At 42.7% G+C, this 7898-nt stretch overlaps 1 protein-coding gene across 4 annotated transcripts in view; it reads right to left on the reverse strand.

Moving 5' to 3' along the window:
- The window catches only part of UBA6 (ubiquitin like modifier activating enzyme 6), a 610892-nt gene extending 608623 nt beyond the window's left edge, over positions 1-2269 (reverse strand). The window contains exon 1 of one of the 4 annotated variants that reach the window (XM_069235825.1): positions 2164-2269. The gene's annotated coding sequence lies outside the window, so the exon portion shown is untranslated. The remainder of the gene's footprint in view (positions 1-2163) is intronic. The other 3 variants (XM_069235816.1, XM_069235844.1, XM_069235835.1) reach the window with 3 other exon arrangements.
- Between the last annotated feature and the right edge of the window lie 5629 nt (positions 2270-7898).

The following is a 7898-nucleotide window of genomic DNA, read 5'->3' on the forward strand; positions in this document are numbered from 1 at the left end:
CAGCTACAAGAGAGGCACTCGTCCTAGCTGCATTTATATGTCCTGAAACCGTGTCTGGCCTCATTGACTGCGGCCTTTCAAAAACTACACAGCAAATGTTTTATGTCAACCTGGAAACCCACTTTAACAGTATCAAATTAAACCAGATTCTACTGCTTTCCTACGGATCAGTGGCCCTCCCGGGAAAGTTTAAGCTTTTTCTCAACAACGCCCAGAGCAAAGCTCATTGCCTAGTATTCATCCTTCCACAACATACTTCACCTGTGCAAATCAGATAAAGAATTTGGGCTTCTCGATCAAGGACTAACGCAACACGCTGCACTCCTATAATACCTGTCATTTGACGGTGCAAGTCCATCTAATACTCTGATTTCGCTCATTTGGAAGGAGATCCAGGAACACAGCCACTCAAATCACTGGGCCAAGGCGTGTGGCAAAGCCCTGAAAACACTGTCTGTGCAGCACCTGTGGGATATGCCAATTTCATACCAGGCTTTCAGACTAGCAATGAGCAAACATGTAAAATTTCTGTCACGGAAGCAGGACAAGAAACGCTTCTGCAAACGCAGTCATGCATCGCTGTGTATCAACACCTACAAAAATCTAACCCCGCAGAGCTATCTGTTTGAAGCCATTAAAGGCTATTACTCGAACTTTTTAGCATTACGGTTTGGCATGTTTCCAACGAAGGACGCAATACCTTCATGGGCTCCAAAGTCAGCTTCCCTGGTACGCAGGCTATGTCACAGGCCGTAGGAATCCTTTTTGCACTTAATATGCATTTGACCCACGTTGCTAAACGTATGCAGAAAACTCCTACGGAACTTGTTTAACGTAAATGGAGTCTGAGCGTGTCGCAAGCCATGCTATTTTGTTTGCAGGGACAAAAAAGAAAGAAACCAAGTAATGGCATGCCTGACAAAGTTTATCATCTTTGCTGAATAACAGTGCAAGGCAGCTGCACTCTCAGTGGGAGGGAGCGTACTTCAAAATGCCATATCCCCGCATGCTGGCACAGGCACTTAAAACTACCAAAGGAGCCAAATCTTAAAATCTTCCCAGGGAACTGCACCATTTGCACAATCTTGTACCCTTATGCTTTGCTAATTTAGTTTTTTTTAGTTGTAGAGTCAAAAATCACTTTAGATATTTTAGGTATTTGTATTTTCTATTATACTACCACCCAGCTCACGGTCAGAAATTGCGATTATATGTGATCTCATTCCGTCTCTGGGCAACTGAAGCGAAAGAAAAATAAGTGCAATAAACAGTGCACAGTGGAAGGGATGTAGTAAGATATTCGGCTCTATCTTATGGACGATATCACGCAACCCGCAACCGCTGGTTGAGCGCAGCCTAAAGTGGGACTTCTCGAGGCCCATTCTGGACTAAACCATTGAGCGAGGACTCGTTGGCGCAGGGAACTTGGGCTTCAGGAGTCTGCTCAAGGATACCACTGTTCACCAAACAAAAGAGGCACAGTGAACCACATTAAGCCCATACAAAGCAGTGCCAGCGCGCATAGCAGATGAATGTAGCGCTAGGCCTGGGGTAGGAGCATCACCCGATGCGAAACATAAACAGATCTGTGCAATGCACTATTTGCATTATCATTATAACAAATGTAAGTTTATTGATAATGTCATTAACCAGCATATTCACAACCATCAGTCATGGAACATAACCCTCATCATTCCATCACCAGTTCAGAGACGAGACACTCAAACCACATTACAGGAGTGTTGATAGTCATTCCATTACGGGAAAGGCCATGCATTATTTCCAGTGCCATTCTGGCCTTGGTAAGAAACTAACGGACTGTTGAAACATTCTCACCAAATACCATGAGATTCAGAGAACACTTATTTGATATTTATCTGAGTCAGCCCGGACGTGCTATAATTTCCTCTGATGTTATCTGTATGATAATTAGTAGCACTGTTTTAAATGGAAATGTCGAAGTGCAGGTACTAACTCTTCTGAGTACCTGTTTGCTCTTGAGAAGTGCCGGTACTTTCCCAGAAAATGAACTGCAGTTGTGCTGAGAAGTGGAAGTACCTCCCTTCCACATTAAAGAAGTGCAGATACTCAGTACCAAACAATACCTGCCCATTTAAACCACCTATTAGTGGTCATTAATGTGACCACCTGTCCGGTACTTACAATGACAGTCTGTGAATTCAGCCAAGTGTCCGTCGTCCGTTGCTGATCATTTACTGGATGTCATTTGCATGTCTGCATGACCCCTTCCGGGTCGCCTACCAACCAATCTCGCTCTTGAACATATTCCGGGAGCCGTCTGGAAACTGGAGGCGTTTCTAGTGTTTAAAGTGAGCTGTGATTGGAGCATTGTAGGGCCATCATCCAATCATAATGACTCACCTGAAATTATGAAATGCTGATTGGCTGCGGGGCCCGCAATGTGTTTTTATTTCGAGACGCCCACTTTGTACCGGGCTTAGAGGGATTGGCGATGTTATTGAGATGTCATTGTCGAGGTACTGGCGGAGAAAGAATCTTCCGTTCAGTGTCGGACAGGTTAGGCAGTAGGCTCTTGGATCCGTTTAAAATTCCAGATATGGTTGGTTGAAGAGGAGAGGTGGGTCAGCTTGGAGTAGGGCTCCTGGTGGCGCGTGCATACATGCCAGTAGACGAGATTCAGGGGGGCATACCCGATTTCTAACACAAAATGACTTTAATTTAGCTGCCTTCCGCCTGAAACGACTTCTGCTTTAATACAAGTTATTGGGGAATATGCATTCACCAGATTTTTTTTTTTCCCTCAAAACTTTCTAAGTTCCAGTTCTAAAATGTTGGTATGTGTGAGCGATGATTGGATCCCGTCACTGTCTGTTCAAGGCCGACATTCTGGTACGCAGTTTTGGTTGTTGCCCAAGTTACTGTGGCTTGGGCCGGGCCCTCCGAAGGTACCAAAAAGGGTCCGCGGCTTAGGTTCTGTATTGGTTATGTGGAAACTGTAACATTTACTGAAACTGGATACTTTGTTTATGACACTGGTCGATTTGTATACTAGTGCCACACTGCTGGCTGGCGTGCGTGTTCGGCAGTATATCAAGCATTTGTTTAATGACTGACGAGTCCCGTTACGTTTTTACACGATAGCAGTGCGTGTGACTATCTGCTTGTCATTCTCAGTCTGGTCACTTTGTCCTTAGCATCTGTAGACCGATCGCGTTCTGCTTGGCACATAGCCCTGATGGTCTAAGATATGGTTGACTTTCAGCAGTACTTATTAATTAGTCCTCCTCTCTGCGTGGAAGACAACTATTACAGAGCTCTGTTCTGTATCCTTCCTTGCCGATATACTTTGTTAGAATAGAAAAATAGGTAAATTATGTTCTTTAAATGTTAATTTGATCAATGCAAAATAAATCGTCTTTTAATTTTGACTGGTTGGGAGTTTTAATTAAGACTCTTGTGACCGGTGTGCATAATGTAATCAAGGAATTCTGTACAGGGCAGCTGTGGCTATTAGTAAAGGATGTTAGTGAAAGATACACAAAGAAAAGAAATAGACCTTGTCTACGATATTGCGAACAGTTTATTACCGAAACTGGTGAGCGTAGTTCTGCTTTCCTAGAAGTGCAGACAGCAGCTTTCTACAGGATTTTTTCACACCCATTCGTCTCACAACCCACGGGACAAATTATATTTAAACATTAAAATACTGAAAGTTCCATTATCACGGGCAAACCCTGTCTACCCATGGAACCAGAATGTCACCCCAACACCTCCTCCATACACATCCATAGTAATCAAGATTGATTTTTGACCCGAACACTACAGCTAAGTATCAAAACTTGTCTCGTGGTAATTTTTTTTTTTTTTTTTTAATCTTTCATCCCTCTTCTCCTTTCTCCCTGATGACATAATCATCAGCAATGTTTCAGATTAATCCATGTTAAGTATTCTGCTTTATTCTAGTTTAAAAAGTTGTAACTAAAGCAAACGCCAATAATTTTGAATTCCCTTTCAATGAGACTGGCTTTTTTTTTTATTTTATTTTTTACAAAACTCAATAAAACCTTTGTAATTAAAAATAGTGAAACACGGAGAATTGTAATAATGGCTGTCCTTTTTGGACCCATGTTCACAACCCCTTTCTAGCTTAGGCCGATCATTTAGCTTCTGTGTAACTCCATGGTGGATAGTATAAGAGATACAAACAATTCTGGATTGACTTTTATAGAGTAGATTTAATACAAATGTTGTAGATTTATCTTAAGTAATAAATGGACTGTTCAGCAGTTTATTGTGAACAACTTTCTTGATCTCGTTGACCTGACTAGTGAGTGCTTTCGTTATTCACAGGATCGTCATAGACTGTTCAATTTTAGAGCATTTGCCTCTGTCGCAGATAAATTGACACGGATTTCAACAAGGTTTTTTTTTTTTTTTTATTTCCTCACGCCTCTAAAATATTGCCAGTGCTAATTCCTCCCCGCCCATTTTTGGGAGTAGCGGGTGCAAATACGACAGTCAAGTTCTGCTTGCTGCAGCGTAAAGGTAACTGCAAGCTAGGGTCACACTTGGTGAAGTTCATGCTTTAGCAAGACTTTGCTAACTACTAATGGAGTCCGTAGTGATTGCACTTATGGGCTGTGATGACCTGCCAGTCGTACTCATCCGCAGTAATTAAATAACTTGACAGCTGTTGTCTCTGAGGAGAATGCTCCTTAATGCAGTTTGTTTTGCCTATTGGTTGTGAGAAATATTACATATCTAATGTGCATCCAATTATATGGCTCCTGGGACCTGTTACTCATTTCTTTGCAATGTGGTCCAAAGTGTCAGACATAATCTCTAATATGCTTTTGCCTTCCACCGTGACTTTCTTGGAGTGAAACATATATGCCATTTAGCTCTAGTTTAAGGATGCTATTGGTTATTTGTAGAGCACCCTACTTCCAAAGCTTCTTGATGCTCATGAAATAATTGTGCAGCATTTTGACCATTGAACTGTACTCTAGTGTGAAGTACAGGCGTTTGTTTCCTAAAAGTGAACAACTATCCTTGGGAGGAGTGTTAAAATGGAAGGGATATCCGGAGTCAGAAAAAAACCCTATTAACATGATAGCGAGATCTTCAGTCAGCCATCAGTCTTGGTGTTAGATCAATTGAAGACAAGCACATTGTCTTAATTCTAGTGCTTGTCCAAATGACTTCATTTGTTAATTTAATGATTTTTCGTATATCGGACGCAACACTGCCCAAACTAAAATTCACCCACTACCAGCGTGCACCCCCTTCAATACTGTGTGCTCGAATAAGAGTTAGGACCAATAAAATAGCAGATTTCTTTAGCCCAATGATAAATCGGTAACAGTCTCACTGATGTCTATTTGGCATGATTCACTTTCATCAAAAAATGTAATCTCTCTAATAGCTCATGAATAGCCTGATTAAGTCGGTCTCTTTTGTACAGTTCACTTCTATCAAAGATTCAGTGTTATTGAATGTTGTCCCATATGAGGGCAAGAGAAACGGAGGGCAGCATAAACTCTTAATTCTCTTCATGCTGAAATTTGTGTTGCTTGCGAGTTCCTTTCCAAAGAGTTTTTCACCTTTTATCTATGGTCCTTCATACAATTGCGTCGCCTTCCTGTTCATCTGAATTAGGATAGCATTCCCAAGACAGTATCTTTGAATTGTAGGGGAAACTGGCCATGGTTTGGTTTGTCGAGGGCGATAGAAGGAATAAAAAATACTTGAGAGACTGGGAAAAACACGTATTAAACCTTTTGGTGTTCTCTCTGGTAAAGACGTAAAATTAAGGGTTGGGCACAGGCTGCATGTGGTCGAGTTCTCCTTTCTGACCTGTGTGCTCCAAAGGTGTGGGGTGATTTGAGTTTGCACAATTAAAGACAGGCTCAGTGTTGGGGACAGTTTCACACTTTGGAGCATTTATCTCTCTGAGTTGTACCTTCAGACTGTGAAAGTCTCACGTTGTAGACTTTAATATGCCACACCCTCTGACCAGGGGCAAACATACACTTTTTGGCTGCCTGCACAGACCCAAGTACACATGGCTTTCAATTTGTTCACATTTTAATATTCTGTTTTTGTTGCCACACACAGACTCTAAGTTGCTCCAGGTTTCAAGTGACTGGGGGAGGAACCAAAGCTAGAAGCCTTGTAAGACCAAAAGGTTGTCCTTCACATTGTTACAAGCACACCTGCATGACCAAGCCTCAAATGCACATAGATTTTGCCCTTCCCTGGCAATAAAAAATACTTGCATCACAGCACATCTGACCACTTCCTATCTTGTGGATAGACAGGGAAACTCACTGTCAACTCTACCATGGGAATATACAGGGGCCCCTGTGAACGTGAACATTGTGCCCATTGAACTGGGTCACTGCAGGTCTTGTAGTTGTGGCTGAAAACAGCTGTGATGACTACCTCGACTGGTGCTGCTCTCCATTGCAGTGAATTGAGTTGGAGCAGTGCCACCCCACAATACTTGTGTCAGCTCTGCGACCTCTGTCCCTGCAACTCAGCAACCAATGTACCAGAAGCAGGCCTGTGACCACCTGGAGACCATCAATGACTTCGTAACCTGCTCACCAGAAAGACCTTTGAGTGGTGGCGTCTGGTGCTGCTTCCACAGACTAGATGTGATTGCAGCACCACTTGTTGCCAGCGTGTCACCTCCCAGAGGAGAAAGGGAGAACCAGAAGCATGCTGCAAGACCTGGCCATGACAGGCATTTCCAAAAACGTTTGCATTGGTGAGATATGAATATTGGAACTGAAACTGTGAACTGAACGCACAAGTTTTAATAGAGTACTGTATCAATATACACCTGTGCTTGAAATCTGCCATACCAGACCCAATCTCAAGTTTAGGAGAGAGAGGGAAGGGCAAAGGAGCAGATCTTGATGCCTGGGTTCAATGGCCCCATGCTGTTAGGTTTTGCACCTGCTTGTTATGGCATTTCATTGGTTTTGTGTTAAAGTACTTCCTTGTTAGAAAAGATGTGCTGGACATTCAGCTATTGCATTGCTGAGTGATTAAGTTCTGAGCTTGAAGCATTACCAAACTACACATATGGGTAGCCTGCAACCCTTCGCCCCACTGCCATTGAGAATCAAGTGCTGAAGGGGAAGCACATACATTCAGACACAGTAAGATTTGTTAGAAGCTAGTGTCAATGGGAAGCAGGTTATCGCCCTGAGAGAAACAAGCACTCCGAACTATGTTTGAGCAGAAGCATTTCAAACTCCAGGAGATTCTCCCTGCCAGTAGCACCAGCTTAGTAGCCAGTGGGGAAGATATGGAGTATCTGATTGTCCGAGGTGGACATCAGTGACAAGTTGGTAATGGTTAATGCGGAGGCGAAAGAGAAGTAAGGTGCTGGATGTACCTTGTGCCATGATTTGATTGCCCTTGGTTTTGCACCGTGATCAGAATCCCACAGGGCTTGGACAATGTCAGCTGTCTTGAGCAGAGCCCCGGCGACTTGTTCATCTGAGAAAGAAACTGAGATAATTTCAGATTTTTAGCAACCAAAACAAGGTAGTAAGCAGATCATGAAGATTTAGAGATTGCACGTGTCCTGACATCTGTTGCCTCTGCTTCCAAGGGAGATGGGAATGAGATAACTGAAGATAACCACATGTTAGAATCTGAGTCACTAACGGAGCTGGGGGACTTATTAGATGCTGCAGGAATTTCTCAAGGCATACGTGCAGTGCCTTCGGTTGACAGCCTTTGGAAGGAAGACCTGGAACATGTCAGCAAAGGAGCATGAAGAAGACAGGTTGATTGAGATGATAGCCCACTATACATAGAGCAAACCACTTCTTCTAAAGAAAAAATAATAATTACTAATCAAAACAATCTACAGAGATTACTTGTGATTTATCAATTCA

This window comes from Pleurodeles waltl, chromosome 1_2 (genome assembly GCF_031143425.1).
Source record: "Pleurodeles waltl isolate 20211129_DDA chromosome 1_2, aPleWal1.hap1.20221129, whole genome shotgun sequence".
In the NCBI taxonomy this organism is placed as follows: Eukaryota; Metazoa; Chordata; class Amphibia; order Caudata; family Salamandridae; genus Pleurodeles; species Pleurodeles waltl.